The 19,943-nt window shown below is 45.9% G+C and overlaps 1 protein-coding gene and 1 long non-coding RNA gene across 17 annotated transcripts in view; one reads left to right on the forward strand and one right to left on the reverse strand.

Annotated features, from left to right (window-relative positions):
* Positions 1–802: 802 nt before the first annotated feature.
* Positions 803–6,911, reverse strand: LOC130518098 (uncharacterized). Its single transcript, XR_008947932.1, has 2 exons — positions 6,183–6,911; positions 803–2,690 (listed from the first exon to the last, which is right to left on the reverse strand). It is a non-coding gene; the product is annotated as an uncharacterized LOC130518098 (long non-coding RNA).
* The window catches only part of adgrb2 (adhesion G protein-coupled receptor B2), a 138,497-nt gene continuing 123,070 nt past the window's right edge, over positions 4,517–19,943 (forward strand). For 11 of the 16 annotated variants that reach the window (XM_057020415.1, XM_057020417.1, XM_057020427.1 and 8 more), the window contains exon 1: positions 4,518–5,299. The gene's annotated coding sequence lies outside the window, so the exon portion shown is untranslated. Of the gene's footprint in view, positions 5,300–19,943 lie in introns of all 16 variants that reach the window. The other 5 variants (XM_057020418.1, XM_057020423.1, XM_057020424.1 and 2 more) reach the window with 1 other exon arrangement.

The raw sequence follows: 19,943 nt of genomic DNA on the forward strand, positions 1-19,943 counted from the left end.
TTAATCCCATTTTGGGTTGGTCCACCTCTAAATCATGATCAATGCCCTTTAAAAGTAGAAGTAAGCTAAAGTGGGGGAAAGTGATGAAACATATTTTTGAGAAAAAGCGAGACGTTTGCGTGTTTGCAGAAAAAGGGCAGCAGCCTAAAAGATGGAAAGAGGAGGTGGCATGAGGAGAATGCATGGGAGAGGAATGGATGGTGCAGCCAGAAGGGAGTTTTGTACCAAGAAGCACTATCATAATTGTCACATTTGATCAGGGAGGAATTGTAGTTAGCTTCATGGACCAGTGCTTTTTTTGTCCGAGCTCCAGACCCCTCTGCATATCCGAGTCTTGTACATACCCCTGCACACAAAAACACACATGGGAGCATCCGAATATGCACATTTTAACAAATACAGCAAAAAATAATAATAATAAAACAAGCTCCATAAAGATTCACTTCACTGGTATCTTATGCTTGCATTTATCTGCAAAATATTCCCAGAGCGCATTGCTCTGCCATGCCTTGATTTGAAATATAAGCAGAGACAAGGTGCGTTAACTCGGAGAAGCAGATTACTGAAGTGTAAGTCTGGAACGTAGCGATGGAAAATGGGGAAGATTTTAAAGATACCGTTGCGCCTGTGCGGTTTCTGACTGAGGTTGCTCTATCAAACTTCCAACAGGCATCACAGGATGAACCTTAAACGGCTGTAATGAGCACTGACATTTAGAAAGCAATTCACAGTTTACCAACAGATCCTTTAGGAAAACTGTGGAACTCCTGCGGTACCAGTTGGGAAATAACATCTACGCATGTTGATGAAAGTAGTGGATTTAATAAAAATAAAAAAACACAGAAAGGTAATTTAACCTCAAAGCAGGCATCCATTGAAAAACATGCACATTTACAATTGCACCATTCTTCGACAGCTGTTTGGCCTTGACAGTGTTACTCACACAGGAAATGTACTTTCCTGCCCATGCCGCCATGTTAAAACTGGAGAAGAAAAAACTCGTCTTGTAATGAGTTATTAAGGTCACATAGTGTAACGGCCTTAATATTCACACATTAACCTTCAAAATGTTGGCCACAGATACTCTGTATTGTCCTGGCTCATGCACGTTAGTCCATAACAATGCTGAATGTGTCAGAAAGCAAAACATACTATACACGTGTGTGCAAAAGGCAATGTTTTCACGTTCTGCTCTTCTCTGATTAGCTCCCTTGGTCTTACAGTACTTTTATCTGGTTCTTTTACCGCCTCTGTATAGGAGCTCCCTCCCCGCTGGCTACAGCAGATGTCTGGTAATCAGGTCAGGAGGTCCCATTGACTTGTGCTAATGTGTACATACAGCATAAAGTGTATAAAACTGTATGCTGAACAGTTGGCGTGGGCAATATAAAAGACTGACCTAGCTGCCTCGTGAAGCATGGCAAGCCAAGTTGCAGGTTTGCTGTGATGGTCTTGTGAGCGCTGCAAAGTGCCGATATTTGAATGTATCGACCGATTAAGTGGCGGTAATTATTCGACTCCTTTACTTTAATCAAGGAGGGTTTTTGAGTTTGGCCCTGTCCTCAGTGTGAACATCCAAGCATTAATTAGACCCAAGAAAAGAGACTTAATGCCACACGAGCATTAATTTGTGCAATGCAGCAATGTGCTTGGAGAATATTGATGTCTGATTATAATTCCTTGAAAGCTTTGTTTCCCATTCATTTTGCTGTCAAGCAAAAGTGCATAATTAATGTTTAAAGAATGTTCCATTTGGTTAAATGGAACAAAGGCACATAAATATCTTTGACAAAAACACCGAGAGACTCCTGCTAGGCAGAGTTATGATGTTGCGTCTACTGGTGGTGATGGAGCTCTCCGTGAAATTTGCGTCTATGAGCCCTCTTCTGCGTGTGCCTGCACTATTTTCCTTCTCATATGGGGCACTGGTGTTCAAAACTCAGCCAAGTCGTGTGCTTTTCTTCATGTAGCCAAAGGTTACTCATGATGATGGACTTCTAAAGGTGAGGTATGAATCTGGGGTTGTGGTTGTGTAAAGCCTTTGGGTGAAGTGAAAACTAATGTCGGTCTGTCTGTCTGTTGGTCTGTGTGTGTGTGAGAGAGAGAGTTGTAGTTTCTTCTAAACCAAATTTCACATTTTCCTTGTTTTAGAGTAACAATTGAGTAACAATTACAATCAGCTTATGTCACAAGTAATAAAACAAGAGTCTTCTTTTCCTGCCCAGCTCCACCCCACCAGTCTTATTTAACCGGCAAATTCGAATGAGTTGTACTTTTAATGGAATAAACACATTAGGATGACTGAACACTGCTTATCAAAACACAGGATGTTTACATGAGCTCCTGGATATTTAGCAAAACTCAGGACAGAAAATACTCTGTGCTGTGCGCTTCCTATTGGACTATACTTTACCTCATTCCTTTTTTCCAATTAGTCACAGCAAATTGTGGAATGCAAAGTCAGATTCCTATCAGTCAGTAAGTGAATTAAACGTGCCGAGCAGAGAATTTTCCATCAATAACTGTAGCTGCAGCATTACTTGCGATGGTGAGTCCCAGTGCTAATAGATGAGCGTGATTATATCCGTCTCAGACAGCAACCCCCCCGGATCGGCTTTGTGCGTTCGTTTTGGTCCAATTTTTTTCTCCCAGAAAGCTCTCAGGAGTAGTTTTGGTCCAAATCGCAGGAGCTGCGGAAGAGCAGAAATAATATCACGGGAAAATAATTTGAGACAGAGTTGTGAAAAAGAAAAGTTTGTTGGAGAGAAAAAAAATTCAAATCACAGGTCATTTTTAAATCATGTATGGTGGCATTACCTTGGACCTCACCGTCTCTGACCATCATGCTATTTCCTTGACTGTTCCTCCACCCTTCCTGAGGTGCCGCCCTAAATGCACCATGAAAAAGCCCTCCTTCACCACCAATTTGGCCCGTGTTCATCACTTGGATGAGCAACAACATGAAAAAATCTGATAGCCAACCAAGGAAGCCACCCCAGAGAGCGGTTTTTGACCATGGGTTGACAATGGCCTGGAGACTCTTCCCTCGCCAATGACAGTTTTTGCGTGAGAGAATTGCTGCCATCCTTTAATAGTTCCTGGCTTCACCCCAGTTCAAGACCCAGGGACCTCTTTCATCCCCCCAGTCTCAGTGATGTCCCTCAGGGTGCCTTGTTTCTCCCATCATGATCAACATCATCAGTGACACTCTGGAAAAAAACTGAGCCGACAGTTGGGACACCTAACTCAAAGGTTGAAGATCTTCCTCTCAACACCAAGAGGTGTTTCATTTCCCCATGTCACAAACTCTGCAATCCATCCTGTCCTGGATTCCAACCGGTTTGATCCATCACCAAACCTGCCTTCTTTCACCACAAGCAAACACCTCCAGGTTCTCTTTGTAGACGGCCCATCCTGGAGGAAACCCATCAATACCGCCCAGCCTGGACTCCTGCTACACAATCCTGTCGGGGCTTTCCAGCAACGCTCAGATATGTCTGATATTTCTCAGATGGCATTCTCATCTGCTCCATGTCCCTCACACCCGTAGTTTTCAGTGCAAGGACTCAGCCCTCTAGAACCCCCCCTTCAGATATTGCTAGGGAGAAAGTGATCAGTTTTCTTCCCGTGCTGTTGCCATCAGAGGAATGAGACGGAAGCTTCAGTTTACTTGCTGCAAGGGCAACCACACGTCTGCAGTGTGGGCTACAAGTGTGGGTCCCGGTGAGGTTTATTCTTATACTAGCACATGAACATGTAAGATTACAATAAGCGTAAATGTTAGCGCCATATGATAAAGCGTAAGCGTCACAGGATACAACAACGCATGATATATACAAAAGGAACATATAGGAAAATGGGGGATGGAGTGTCACAGGATGTTCAGGTTGTCCACTGCTATCCCGAGGTGATAGAACATCAGCTAAAGTAGGTCAGGGTTCTGGTCAGGAGTGATAATAAGTAGTTACAGCATTGTAATATGAACAGTTTGAACCTAACAGATATCCTTAGTGACTCTTCTCAGGCATTACCAGCCAACGTCCTTGAAGTGGACTTCAGTGTTTAATACACTGTTCAATCTCTGCTACAGTGTTATCGGATGCAAGTCCTGTAGCTGCTTAGATTTTCCACCACAGAACCAAACTGTAGGCAATTTTCTTATCATAGTATCCAGAACGCTGGAGTCTCTGGCTAAGAGCACCAAATCGATGCTAATGGCTTTAATTATGCCTAAAAACGGATGACCAGGCGCTCTGAGTTCTTACATGGCCATATATAAATATATGTGCAGCATTTGCTGAGCCCGTTAACATCAACCAGTCGTGCTACTTAAATGTGAACGCCATGGAAACCACTCTGAGTAATTTACAGTTGTTATACAGATCTGAACCGTGTGCATGCGCTTGATTTGGAAAAACCGCGCGCCCTGACGTCACTGCGGACGGATGTGCACGGGTGGGCGGGGCGTCAGTGGTTTTGGTGGCGGGGGGGCAGTGTCGTGAGCGCGCCTGACGGATCCCCAGCGGAGAGGCAGCGTGGACGCGCATCTTAGCTCTCCGCTTTCGGAAGCGACTGCAGGGGAGCCAGATGCCCGACTGTGAGGCGCTCGCTTGTGGATACCCATCCCGACTGCCAGAGCAGGCGAGAGCCGCAGACGCGCACGGAGAAGAGAGGACATGAGCGGGGCGCGGAGGAGGGATTTTGTTTTTCAGTATAGATCTTTTTTTTTTTTCTGAACATCTCGCTCTGCCCCTTTCAAATCTGCGGTGCGATGAATGAGCGTCCTGTGACTTGGATCAGCTGAAAAGATAAGCAGTTATCACTCTGCGGCGCTGCTGCCTGCGAGCGCGTCCTGACATTGCACGGGAATACAACAGCGTCCCTAAATGCGCCAAACACTGGAAATTCTATGACTTGGATTTATTATTGCAACAAAGCTGGACACCCACAGAAGCGGCTTCTTCTTCTCCCCCCAACTGGCCACCTTTTCCCTCATTTTTCTTCATTCCTTTCACCCATGGATACTTTGAATTCACACTGTTAGGGATAATCAGTTGCTTCTGATTTAATTTTTACTCTCCCCCACACTTGCCATTTGTTGGCGCGTCTCGGAGGCGCAGAAGTGGAATGCCTCGCAGTGAACATTTGTGGAGGAAGAGTCAGCGCAGCAGCGTTGGTGAATGAATGCCCGTCTCCCTCTCCATCTGAGACGTGCCATGGATGGAAAACTTAATTTGTGCCCACGGAACCGTTCGGGGAATAGCCGCCGCATCAAATAACTACAGCTGACAGCGATCAGGTATGCGTTTCCAAATCTCTGGCACAGACCGCTGCACTCTTTTTTGCGCAATATGCTCCAGGTTGTCTCAGATCTGTGATATTTTTAAATGTATTCTTTGTATGCTCGTTTTCATACGTAGTCGTAGCCAAAACGCTCGCTTTAACTACGTAAACTGTTTTTTTTTTTTTCGTTTAAGCGTGAACGTGTGGGGGCCGCTGGCGCGGAGCATCAATCTGTGAACCTGAACGGAAGTACTGGTCACGAAATCGCCCCCCCTCCAAAGAGAGGTTTAGAACAGATGAAAAGCAGCTCGTTAGACAGACACAGGTGGACTTTTGAACGCTCAGCCCTCAGTGGAAGAATGAGCTGTGTGATCGTCTCCAAAGCCTGTGGCAGACCTGGAACTTTGCGCAGTGACCAACGCACACGCGCCGGGAGGAGGATTTTCCGCTGGTGCCATTTTGAGTTTGGAATTAAATTAATAAATCGGATAAATGCAGAGATGCTTTTTGGCAGGTGTAGTGGTTCGGTCTATTTCGTGGAGCCGTTTAGATTATGGAGATGATGCCCCCCACCCCCACCCTCTCGCGCGTACTGTGCGCCTCGGAGAGTCGTTGCCTTCTCCCACTGAATGCTAAAGATCCGAGATGTAGCAAAGGCGCGATTGAGCTGCGTTTACGAGGGTGAGAGGAGCTTGTGCGATCCCCGTTTGGGCAGTTGGAATGTGCTGCAGACAAAAAAAAAAAATCCTATCGGCCACTGATTAATTTGTGCGCGCCTCTGGCTGCCGCAGTGCCGACTCCTGCTGCCACAACCTCCCTTCCAGTGAAATGATTCTGGTTTCGCACCGACAGCTTTGCTCACCGGACCCCCCCCCCCCCCGTCGCCTCGCCCGACCAACCTTCGGATGCGAGCAGGTGGCTCCGGTGACGCTGAGCGGGGATGACAACCGTGGAGGCGACAGCGCAAAGGAGCCTCCGAGCATCGTCCCGCTCCCATCTGTTGAGCGTGCAGTTTGCGCTCTCTGCGCACGCACCTCCAGACTAACTTCCACATCAGATCGCGCTGAATAATGCAAAGTTACGCACACGGCCAAGTGGCACGTTGAACAATTGGCTATATTTTACTCATCCTAGTAGCTGTAAGGCCGTTTCAAAGGCAGGCAAGTTCTTGAACAATGGCTGGTTTATGTCTGTCTTCATTGGAAGCATCAGGTTACGTGAAAGAAAGCTGCCATGTCCTCATTTAACAGGGACTAGTGAGGCTAGATAAGCTGGATACTCACAAATCCACACCATCTTGCATCCCTTCTTGGGGTATCCATTCAGTGGATCTACTTTAAGTCTGTTCTGAGAACGTGGAACTGTGACTAATGAGCTTAGAGGACATTAGTTCTGCAGTGCTGCGCTGCAACTTTTTTTTCTCAAGTACAACCCGCAGATAAGACTGAAGAGATTCTGCTCTTTGCTGTATCTCAATTAAAGGTTATTATCAACCAGAGAATGCCATGATGTGGTTACCCATGGAAACTGGTCAGTGTCCTTGGTGAATGTAACCTTTGTAGTGTTCAAATCAAAAGTGAATGGATAAGAAGCAAACATCACACCAGCCCAGTATTATCAGGGGTTTATTCACCTGGTGATGTGTGGCTTCTACAGGACCTCAACATTCCAAAAACTATTGACCCTTCTTCAACTTTTCACAAATTTGTTTCAGTGTGTCCTTAACATTTAGCTCTGGCAGCACGTCAGTTGTTCTCCCAAAGACTCAGGAGGCGCAAAAACAGCCCTGGTCATTCCAAGTCAGTGACTCAACTTTCAAGAGGCTCATAGAGCTTGGAACGTGTTGGGAGCCCACAGATCCCTTACTTTGGTGCTATTTACACCAATGGTTGAAAATACAAAGTGAAGATTGCAGAAATCAATGCACTGGCTAAGTCTGGCTAATTCCCGGTCAGAGTGATGCTTGTGCAACACTCTTCTAAAATTATTGGGAATCTAAAAGCTTGTACCTCCTACCGGGTATCTTTTACAGAAAGTTTGGGGTTGAGGGAAAGGTCTCTTGGTTTCAGTAGAAACCTGCTGGGGTTTATCAAAATAATAAAAGCTCCTGCAGTGGGAAAGCGGCTCAAACAAAGAACTTGATGCCACACCCAACCGTCACATGGATTCAGGTTGGCTGGTCCTTGAAACCATCCCAAACTAAGCTCAGATGTCTTCTCCCCACAGTCACAGTCTCTCATCTGCTTGCCGTAAAAGTAAAGCGTGACGCGTCAGTCAGTGAATGAGCTCGACACCCCAGGTGCCAATCACAGTAGCGGATCTGCAAAAATGTGTTAAATGGTGACAAAAAAAAGTGGTGAAAAGCGTTTCAACGACAACACCTATAATTTCTGTTGAAATTTAAATTATTTTGTCATAAAGTGTGTCAGCCTATAAATAAAGAGGACAGCGGTGCGCCTGTGTGCGGCAGTGCTTTCATTGGACGATAATTAAAGCAGCCGGGAAACGCAACACAAACGACAGCATGAAACACATCAAGTGAGGATGTATGAAAACTGTCAGTTCTGCAGCCAATTTTATGTGGACTATAAATGCGAGACTAATAACATCAGCATCCACCCCCATAACACACTCTCTTGCTCTCGCTCACTCACACATGTGCACACTTAATGTACACAAAGTGTTGGAAGCGTTTGTGCTTCGACATGCATGCTGCTTAAACAGTGCATATGGTGCCTAGGCCAGGCGACAGCTCGGTCCTGCCTGGATCACTGCACCCCGGCTGGACCATTGTCCCTCTGCACACACACCCTTTCTCCCATTCACACACTTCCTCTCCTTTGCTCTTCTTCAGCTAACAAGCTTACCCGCTCTCTCTCCTCACGCCCATCGAGATGGTAAACCCTTGCTCCATTCCGGGTATAATTTGTCCGTTTGGACTTGGCACGTTTTTCTCATCGGTGGGTGCGTCGGTTCAAATGACACGTGCTCGTCACCCTCCGGATCAGTCCATCAGACCACCAGAACGTGGCAGAGGGGTGCGAAAAACTGCACGGCTTGAGGCTTTTTAGGTTCAAGGGTAGGCCAGAGAGGAGATATTATTGAAAGCATCAGTACACTGCGCCCATTTTCTGCCCCTCTCACTCTCCACCTAGTTAATATTCTCTGCCATGCTCCATTTGGAGTCACAGATGCCGCTGTCACTGGGGCGGCTTTCATTTGGCACTGATTCGGGTGACTGTGTCAATATTTGCAGCGGCTACCATTTTAGTTTTGGGGCTCTATATGAGCACGACTGGGCTGAGGACCAGGACCAGCCAAGCTGAGGGGAAAGCCGACAGGAGAACTAAATGGGGGTGGGGGTGGGGGGGGGGGGGGGATCTGCGCTACATAATCAATTACGTTTTATGGCAAACAGGTTTGAGTGGAAAGACTTTCTGGGAAGTACAGTAGATATTTGGAAGCTAATGAACGGCTAGTGGAATGAAAATTGCATGGATGATCCACATCTCCGATTAATGTTGATCACATCGGGAGAGGAGATGAAGAGCCAAATAGGATTAACCGGCAGTTTTTGCTGTTGGAGGTTGTGTCCATGCGTCTGTGGTTGGTGCATTCCAGCAGCAACGTTTCCTGCTTATGTAATTTCTATTTATCTCAAAACGTGCACCCCTTTGGGAGTGCTCTGTCAGACAAGGCAGAATATACTGACTGAGAGCGGACGTGCCATGAATACGTTTTTCACGATCGCATCACGGATTAAAATCCCCAATGCTGCCTGTATGTTAGCCGACACATGGCCGGGCTATTGCACGTGCAGTGTTTCGCTGCTACGCTCGGAGCTCGTGGGGCACAAGCTAATCTGCCTCAGCACATTGGCCTCATCGTCAGCAGAGCGCCCCTGCTGTGACACCCATCGGCCTCCATTAACGCTCCTCGCAAAGGAGGACGCTTCGTGTTTGCAGGCCAACAAGTGGAAAGCTTTGCTCCGCTGAAGCAGATGGAAGGAGTCTGGACTCTTTGGCTGCGTGATCTAATAGCATCTGATGGGTGCATGTGCAAGTGTCCAGTGCACCGAGTTCATGCTCGGTAAATGCAGCTGAGTGCTTTTAGTGGGTAAAGTACCGTAAACGTGGGGGCCCTTGCTCCGGGGGCTTGTTTCGGAAAGAAAAATAAAATTCTCGTTGTTGTGGCAAAAGAAAAGAAATAAATGTTGTCGGTACGCAAATAGATGTTGGCCTTTGCCACAGTTGTTGTTTTTCAACTGGTGCACGTTTTAATTTGAAAGAGTTTTAATTTATTTTATCTAAGGGATTCACTGACGGTGGTAGCTCAGTTTGTAGGGGACCGGGCCGTTCCTGGTTCAAAGCCCGGTGTGCACAAAACATGCAAGCTGTTCTGGTGCGAGGACACCTTCAGAGCCCCACTGCGTCGCCCAGTGCGGTACAACACCCCTGAATGGCTACATAGGGCCCTAGATAAGCTTGTGACACTTTCAGGGTGCCTTCGCCCATACGAAGCTGGGATAGGCTGGAAAAACCTGGAAAAATTCCCTTTGACAGTGCATCAGAACTGTTGCACCTGTGGTGCTTATGTTGGCCATTCTGTCTACACAGCAAATATAGGTTTGTATGTTTGGTCGAGGGTTACCATGGACACGAGTAGCGCATGCTGTATAACATTGAAAATATGAAATATGGATTAAAGCAGATCGGCCTGCATCTTCTGCAGCTCCTTGGGCTCGATGTCTAATCCCTAATTTCCCTTTGAAGTCAACCACACGCGGTTTTACAAAGAGCGGGAGGAAATAAAATAAACAAACCAAGAGATAATCGGAGGTTTAAATGTAATTACTTTCGACCGCGCGAGGCAGACTGCATGAAAATGCGCCTCTGCAGTCTTTAAAATTCTGCCTGGATTCACTCTGGAGTTCTTGATTCTGTTAAACAGGTTCATCAGGGGAGGGTGGGAGGATAATGAAATGCACCTGACAGAGTCTTAACCAGCTCCAGCAGATGCCGGCTGCAGCCACAAAAAACAAATTACCTCAGAAAATTGGATATAGCGTATTTAATTGCAACCACAAATCTACTGTATCCTATTCTTAATACAGTCCTGCAAATAACCAGAGTAAACCTGTCACCCTGCTAACTGTTGCTAGTTGCCACGTAACTCCTTTCTGGCAGCTTTGTACACAGACACACACGACACCTAAATGTTGCTTCAAAACTGATAAGTAATTACAGCATATCGATAACGTGGGTGTCTGAGTGCACATTAGAGCACGCAGGTAGTGATTTTGTCTTCTTTTATTTAGCCTTCGCAGGCATTTGTCACCAGGCTCCGAACATCAAGCATGTCGCCGCGGCAGGACAAATGTTTGCTTCAGCAACAGGAAGTCGTGTTTGCAGAGTGTCTGAGTGAGACAGTTGTGACAGACTGATTTCAGGATGTTAGAAAAAGCACCAGTTGTCGCCCTTATGTGCCTTTGGACCGTCAACGTTTGCTGCTGTCGCTGTACATTTATCAACCCGCGCGTCTTCCAGTTCTTTGCTTCTCAGGCGAACCGCAAAATTCTGCCCGGATCAAAGCGCTTAAGGACGTTTACGATCCCCTGTCTCCATTTTTGCCACCTGCGGCAGATCTGGACCAGTGCGTCACAATTTATGTCCGCTTTTATGGTGTGTGTGTAATGCAACCGAGGTGGAGCATTGGCTACAGATTCTATTTTCTACGACGCCGGGGCAAATTTTCTTTCTCTGTGAGAACAATTGTCAACACTTAACTGAGAGTCTGAAACAACAACCAGTGCACGTAAACCTGGCTGTGTGTGGCCATTCACATATCAAGTATAGACGTGCAGTTGACTGACTTCCCGTTAGCGTTTTAATCACTTTGGTGCATGTGATAAACACTAAGGCAGGGCTAGAAACTACAATAAATATACACAAACATGAGATTAGAAATCGGCTATAGCTTGAAAGGGTGGGTAATGGCGCTTTTTCTTTATTGCAGTTTGTAGACGGTCCCTGGGTTATCATCCACGCCGGCTGGTTGTAAACAATAAACATTCATCTTGTCTCCAATTCAGCTCATAAATACTCGTTTGTAGCTCATTTTGAACGTTGCTAAGCACAGATAAATCGGGAGTTTGTTTCCAAATGTGCCGCAGTTGCGCAAAGTTTGACAAACCAGATTACATCTCACTCATTTCGTGAAGGGAGGGAAAGTGACACAATGCAGAATTTACCCTTAGCTGGGGGCCACGAGAGGCACATAAACTGAAGACGACCCCCCCCCCCCCCCCACCCCTTCATCCAATCCCATGAACAGCGCTGGGGAAAAGAGTGGCCCCGTGGAGTACGCTTTTAAATTCATAAGTTTTCTGGGAACATATTAGACTTCTAAATGTGAGTCCCTGACTAAAACATCAATTATTCTGCCAGGCCACGGGAAAGAATTTTTAAATTTTATTCTGTATTAAATTAAATCTGGATGGGCCTCTTTAATGGGCCTCGGGGAGCTGATGTAAGTGTTTAGGTGCTATTGTTAAGAGAGGCAGAAGGCTTGTTAGCTGTGAAGAGTAGAACGTGGAACGTTACTTTAGGGTGCAGATGGTCCAGAAATTGCACGGATTAGATCTTTGTGCAGGTCTGAGCCTCTCTGGAGGAAAAAAGAACCAAACCAGTTGTTTTCAATAGTCCTCAGTGGCAGAACAGCAGGACCCCAGAGCCCATTCAGGTTTTATTGATTCTGTCCTCATCCTGCTTATGTAATAATGACTTTGCAGAAACATCCAGCGTTCAGAAAAAAAACAACTGTTGTTTTAACTCTTTGAAGACAGAGATAATAAGAGATAATACATTCTTTTAAAATGATGTTCAAGATCAACCCGGCTAGCACCCGGGTCACAGCCGCCGTGCTGAGTGATCAGTCTGAGAGGGTTTTGCTCAAGGGACTGAAGTACAGTTTAATCCACTTCACAGTCCAAACCACGAACAGGACTCATGGTCATGGCGTTCTGATTGACGACACCGTCATTCAGTCAATAACACGACTCTTCTTACTGCCTTATTTTTACAAGGTTACACCTGAGCTAATAATCCTTGTATTTGATCCTCAATATGCCCACATTTTTCTCTCTAACCAGAAGTGTGTATTCCTCTTATTCCTGAACTAAAGTTATTTTTAATGGTGAAACAACGCTTTCCCTCAGAGCCTATAACAGCCTCGCAGTGGGACTGTTGCTTCAATGTTCCCCCACATCGACCCCCCTGCTCTGTGTAACAGAGACTCTGTGTGATATAATATACACAGGTTGTTGCGTTGGGAAGCTGTCCTTTACAAACAATCCTTCTAGAGGTTCCGTCACCGCGGCCACATTGGATTGGTCCCGTCAGCGAAGAGAGCGGCACAGGCAGGCGTGCTTGATTTACCATCAAAGTCCCAAACCAGGAGAAAATGAAGCAGCATTGATGTCAGCAGTAGGGAGAATAATGAATGAGCAAGCGCTGCGGGTTTAGTCACCTGACCTGCTGTAGTTACGGCCCTGCCAGGACCTTCAAAGTGTTGGCTTGCTGATTTACCCAATAGGCAATGAATTGAACCAAGTTAATGGCCCAATATTCCATGTTGGTTTTCTTTCTATACTGTTGTGAATGAGGCATCAGCAGCTTGATTAGTCTACGTAGGAGCTTGAGAGAAGGAAGGTATGTTTTATTTTTAATGCATCTATCTCCATTTTTAGAGTATGGTTAAATGGTCGAAAGCCAAAAAAAAGAATATCAACATGGTTTCCCATCACTTTCACCCGATTTATGTCAGAGCACCTGGGAAGGGCTTAGCTCCCAGCACTGTCAGCAACATTTTATCATCAAGCCCATGAATTTGTTGAAGACCCTGTGATGCTTTGAAGGAAAAAAGACATAAATCCTCTAGAGTTAGTCCACTGAAATAGATATATTAGCCAGCCAATCACAGCTGATCCCCCCCCCCCCCCCCAAAAAAAAATGAAAAGCTGCTGAATAAGCCATCTTTAAATTTACATCATTCTAGCGGATTCATTTCCAAAATAATCTCCTCTTCTATGGAGGTTTCCAGTGGATCCCCACAGGTGACCATTCAAATCCACCATTAATGCATATGGATTTTTCTATATGTGCTCCAGTGAAGAAGAAAATCCCTGGCGATTTCCAGATAGGTTTCATTTCTAGCTGCCTGACAGCGTTTTTAATTCCCCCTGCGGTTTGGGTATCATATCGGACCAATCTCCCGGCACTACTCCATCAGCACCTGTCTCCCGGACCCAATTTAGCCAGTGATCCTAAAACTAGCAATCTAGAGACCCGAGTCATTCAGAAAAGTGCTCTTTGTGGAATAGCACCCTTGTACCTTAAAGGAATATACTGCCTGAGAATGTAATTAGATGCTGCCAATCTCTGGTGATCACTTGGGAGTGGGGCCAGTGGGTCTCTTAATGGAAGTGAAACAGAACTTGTTGAAAAAAAAGTGTGACGCACCAGAGTATCACATTAACATTCCCGTTGTTATGGATTTTTTCCCAAAAGATAAAGTCCAAACAGGTCCTAGAGGCTGCAGGATATTAACCTCGAACAAGGCCCTCCATCTGTTGGGGTCATTGATGGACGGTTATTAAAAAAGCAAAATGAATAATATACACTCAGCTGGAGGTATTTGTGTTCCAACGTTAGCCTTCGAAGCTGACTTTTAAAGCTGAAAGAGCTTCAGTGACCTTGGACGTGCTGCTACTTTACTTGCTACAAGAGGCACACATGTCTGTTCAGAGCGAATCACACCCGTTGAGGGGGGTTAATCTGACAGTATCTTGCAGTTGTTAGTGGTGTTTATTTGGGTCGGATCATAGCTGGAGGCAAAATCTGATATTTTGCTTTGTAACTAACACAAGCGGCCTTTTATTTTTTTAAGTTTCAATTTGGAATCATCGATCTGCGTTATTATCTCCATCTCCCTGCAGCGTCTCTGCATGTGTGGGCCGTCCTTTTACCATCTGTACGACTGTATGCAAACCCGCAGTGACAGGAATCGCTTGTGCTCGTCAATATCCCGAGTCTACACTCCTCTGAACGTGTGTAGGGGTGTGTGAGCGTGGGACACCAGAAGGTGACAGCAGGGATCTGAGGCCACCGTCATTATTAACCCCTGACTGATCTGAGTGGAGGCAATTACAACCAGTCATGCGGCCCTCGTACCATCAGAGGGAGGACACACAAATCCCCCTGACTCAGCACACACACACCCATTTGGATTAGGTTCTCAACATTTTGATTGTTCTGTCGAAGGCAGAACCCGTTTGACGAGGTTTGTGCTCCATGTTTAAAGCAAAAGCGGCGTGAATGTGGCAGCAAAAGTGAAATTCACCATTACGTTGATCAAAATATAGTCTTTCAGGCAAACTCGCAGGCTGTGGTATCAAGACAGCCAATCAGAGTTAACACGGTGTGAGTAAGTCACGTCATCCTGTGCACTTTTCCAACTATTCGGAATGTAGGGGGGAAGGATGAGATGTAATGTGCTAGCCAAACCGGTAGGAAGCACGTGTTATCTCCAAGGAAGCAAACGTATGCATCGAGACCAGGAAGATCTGAGTGTCTGTCTGGAAAAATAGGCAAAAATGAACCGTTCAGTACATTCAAAAGCATTCCTGTATTGAAAAATAAAGCACTTTCTATATGCTACGACAGCTGAGTTTTGCTTTGATAGTCTTTCACCCACAACATGCACTAATTCCTGCTTGATATTCCAGGACATTAAGCTTCTGAGCACCACTCAAATTGCATTTTTATGCCCACCTATCCAACGGCCCCTCCATGATGACCGGCTTGGTAGGCGATACGACTGCCTGTTTAGTGTCATTTCTGTGAGATGGACAGATTAGTGGGAGGAAGGGGTGGGGAGACAGATCAGGGACAGGGCTCTGCTACACAGCATGACGGGCGGGCGCCGTGATGGAGCTCCACCATCTCACCTTCCCCTCACATCCGTGTTAACGCTCTGCTGACGCGCGATAAGTTGGCTGTTTGTCCATCCAGTTTTGCCTGGACCCCGTTTGTCCGTCACTCATCTGTCCTCACCTCTCTATTCAGTGTTCCCGACAGAATCGCCACTTAAAGACACATCTCATACAGTCTTAGAGTAGGTTTACAGCACAAGGGAACAGTGGGTGCCAGGTTTTATCAGCATAATGGGGTGTTTATCCTACCCCTTTACATATACCTTCGTGTATAGCTGTCCATTTTTATCACTCGGCAGCCCCCTCCTCCATCTATTGCAATGGTTTACGCTCTGAAAAGATGAGTTGGCTCTTTCCGGCTCCTTTTTCTCATCTCACTTTGCATAACTCTGTGTAGAACCTGACAAAAATAAGTAAAAACCATCGCTTGTTTTAAGCTGCTGCTTCTTTTACCCCCATCAGTGCTTACTATCAGCCCTTGCGCGCGATAATGCCCCTTTTGTGAGGGGATTGCTTCCCCGAGGGGAGTTGTTACCTCTTTAGCTTTCCTTTATTTTCCAATTCACAAAGTAGTTGAAGTTGACAAAAGAAGAAGTAAGAAATGATTAAGTTGAATTTGGATCATCTCCTAAATGGAATTAGACCACTTTGAGTACCAATAAAAGCAAATCACGCTAATGGAGTCGCCCACATCAATGGCCGTAATTGGTCTGGGGGACAATTGGAGCTCCTCTGCCGAATAAAGGGAACGAAAAACACGGTTGTGTTAGAGCCGCTCAGGTGACTAGGCAGCTATTGTCAGCCACATGTGTTGTTTTCTCTGCACTCGTTCCCTAGCTTTCCATTTTTGATTTTGCCCAGCGACTCAGTGGCGGCTTTGTAGATTCAATCATCACATATTTATGAGAAGCCCTTAAATGCACTCCAATTCCGGAGGCGTGGTGGTGGAAGAGATTATATTTTTCTATCCCACTCATCCTTTCTTTTTTTTTAGCTTTGCTGGCACTCATCCTCCCTGTCCGATTTGCTCTTGACGTGAATTCCTCTAAGTTTCCTCCAAGGGAAAAAAAAAATGACACGATTGAAGCATGAACCCAATAAAGGCCGAGCTGTCAGATGCACCCTCCCCCCATCCTTCTGCTCCATTCAGAACCTCGATTGACAACCTTTCATGTGGCGGGTTTAAAACAAATCCAGGCAGAAATGGATCTGCAGCCGCCATTCATGGCAAAAGACCGTCGCCATCTTCCACCACTTAATGAATCATAAACGTCAGTTACGGTTACGATCTGAACTGTTGTGATTGATTCTTTTTGTCGCCAGTAAATGATGTGAATTTAATGAGAATCCAGGCCCGCAAATGAGGCAGCGCAGACTTCCTGATCTCAACAAGAGCAAAACCATGTGGTTTTGGATTAAAGCACGATGAACATGGCCTTTGCATGAATTGCCTCTCCCTAAGACGTGGAATTATACCCAAAATCTCTATGGACATCACTGTTCAACTTCTTCAGGTTTTCTTATCCGCATATGTAAAATGAACCCAAATATGGGTAGATGTCCTGAATCTAACCGCTCTATCCATGGCATGTTTGATCCACATTTTTGCTCCGCGACACATTTATTCTTTTCCAGTATTCCCCCCGCCTTTCCCACTGGCTTCTTTTCTCTACGAAAGTTATTAAACATATTTATTTTTACAATTCATTCCTCCCAGTAAAATCTCGCCTCAACGAGTGCTGAATTATTACAGCAATATCTCGCTGGCTGGCTGCCAAATCTCATGTCTCCGTGCATTTGTGAGGTGCATGTGTGTGTGTGTGCGTGTCCTCTTTATTGTGCATTTACTGTCTAATGCCCTTTCATCACATCTCCGTGCGCCTCGCAGGAGGAGCTGCATGCAGGCTCATATTCACAGACTTGCCCTTGCTGTTTATACCTGTTAAACCCCAAAGATGTACAATTTCTCATCCATTTGGGAAGAAAAAAAAAAGAAGAAAAACACTAAAGCTGAAATCCAAGACAGCATTCGTGACTGGACAACGTCCACTTTGACCTCGACCCCTCCAGCACGCTACGTCTTCGGAACCGCATTAAACGCCCGGCATGAAAATTATCTCGGCAACCAGGCGAGCTTATTTGGAATACGTTCCGCGCTGCCGCTTATTTTCCCGTGCATGTTTAAAAGAAGTCTAATACGAGTGGAAAGGCCAAACCGACCGGATGTCTAATTCAGTCGCGAAACGCTCGCCGAGTGTTTGGCCGGGGAGGCCTAGGAGGTAATCCTGCCTGGGTTATTTCATTTACATACTTGAACAGGAGGTGCGAGATGCATTCATGCATGCCTTCATGAGCGAACACATGCATGAATGTGCCCGTATTAGCATCCGCCTGCACGTGTTTGGGATGGAAATGCAACTAATTGAACTTGCAGAGGCGCTTGGGAGGACAGAGTTGGACTCGTGCTTTTACTGAAGCAACGTTGTCAACAGTTTGCAGTTGCACATGGGTCACAGTCGCCCTCCCTCACCCTTGATCCCCACCCCATTTTTTTTATATTAGCATGCAGGTAGTGGCTCAACAGCAAGAGCCCATTTTCCCGTCTGTGCTCACAGTCTGGCTCTCTAACCCATGGCCCGAGCTGCTGCTATTGTACTGCAACAATGATAAGGAGAAGCCGAGTGTGGGAAGAAGACAGCGCTTGATTTGGCTGTAGTGCTGCCTCCTGTCTGATCTTCAACTAAAAAGGCTCTAACTCCTACAACAGGCTTATAACCTCTCACTAATCCCCCTTCTGACTCATTTCACTGCAGTGTGAAGCACTCGCTTTAAATCTCTCGTCCGCATGCTGCCGTACATCGTTCACACAGGGAAATTTCTTCCCGCGCCAATAATTTGAAGCCTGGCAGATTTAGTAGTCCCCTGAATACCGTCTGAGGGTCAGAATATGACCGCTGCATCTGTATGTCAACGCCATCATCGTTATGCAAACTCTGTGTTTTAAAGATTGGGTGCTTTACAACAAAAGTGGCACTAATCTAGTTTTGCATTTTGAGGTCCCGACCTTTACTGTATCACCCAGCCAAACATGGATGCATCGGGAAGGGCACGACTAAGGAATGATGCCAAAAGGGCACTGTATGGTGACATCTCGCCACGCTTCATTATCTGAAAATTACAAGTGGAAACGTTTAAATATCCTTCTATATTATACAATGTCAAGGCCTTTATGCCTATGCCAGAGTTTGGCATAAAAATGTTCTCTCACCTTTTAATATCAAACCATATTTGGTATGTTGGCAGTTATTACAATAAGTCTGCCTGACGTGTCTATTCTGAGGATGAGCTTGTGTGTCTCTACAAGAATACGGGGGAAAAAAGACTTTCCTCCGGTACGGCGTTTAAGCAGCTGACCTCTATTACATTTTCTTCGACTCATCTTGTCTTTAATAAATTTTTATTCCGGAGCACAATGGTTTTCAGAGAAAGAGAAACGGAGATGCCCTCCTGGACATCCATAATATTCACAGATACAGCCTGTTCCTCTTCCCACTCCATTCTGGTTTTTTTTCTTCCCATTCAGTCTAAAAATTACCATTTTGTCCTTTGTGTCACACCAAATTGAAAATTCCGAGTTTTGTGACCGAGAGGCTCTGAAGGATGTTGAGGGGACAGAAAGTGGCGCGGTCCCCTCTGCGGCAGACCCCTGTGTCACCGTAGAAGATTAATGTTTTTAAAGGAACGGGAGGAATTAGCATTAGTGACGGTTTTAGTGTCAAATGCTTGTTTTAGAGCTGCCACTTGCACCGGCCTGCACAGAACCAGACGGCTTAATATTCCGCTGTTAATAAAACCGTCTTGTCAGGGTGTCTAAATACGGATCGCTGTCAGGGGTTTAGCTCCAGGGGTGGGAACACAAGGGCAGGAGAAGCATAATTCTGTCTTAGTAAAGTCAATGCGTTTACTTCAGCATGTCATTTTTAAAATTTCCATTAATGAGCATTAACATATATAAATGGTAGCTCAATCTGTTGGGATTGGTCTGAGAAGCACACGGTTCCTGGTTCAAGCCCCAGTGCATACAAAACATGGATGGTATTCTGGGATGAGGGAAGGTGCCAGAACATTCCAGAGGAACCTTTGAGCAAGGTACTGAACCCACAACTCCTTGTATAGGGCCCTGCGATGAACTGGAAACAAATTGCTGCCCGTCTATCTTGCCCTCCTTCTGACCCCAGAAGGGAAAAAGTGGCCAAGAAGAGTAAAAATTTGGCCTAAATATACAATCCTACACAAATATTCCAAGCCCCTCAAAGCAACGTTTTGGTTAACTGATGTTATCCAGCCTCCTCATGGCGTGATCATCCCATAACAGGCCGCTGCATTCAGGGTGATGCAGAATCTTCCTCAACGCTTCCACTTAAGAACTCGCTCTGGCTGATGGATCATGCTGCCATCAGCACGGCGCCAAGGAGCCACTCTTCGTATCCATCGCCAGGTAGAATTGCCTCCACTCCCCACCCGCCGACGGGACGAGAATGTGGTTACGGAAAGATGGATATTTACGGCGGGGAACGCGCCGCCATCACCTCATTCAGGACCATCAGGCACCGTACAATCATGATCTTTCCAACGGGGCGGGGGGGAGAGAGGGGTTAAGATACGACCA

This window comes from Takifugu flavidus, chromosome 21 (genome assembly GCF_003711565.1).
Source record: "Takifugu flavidus isolate HTHZ2018 chromosome 21, ASM371156v2, whole genome shotgun sequence".
NCBI lineage: Eukaryota > Metazoa > Chordata > Actinopteri > Tetraodontiformes > Tetraodontidae > Takifugu > Takifugu flavidus.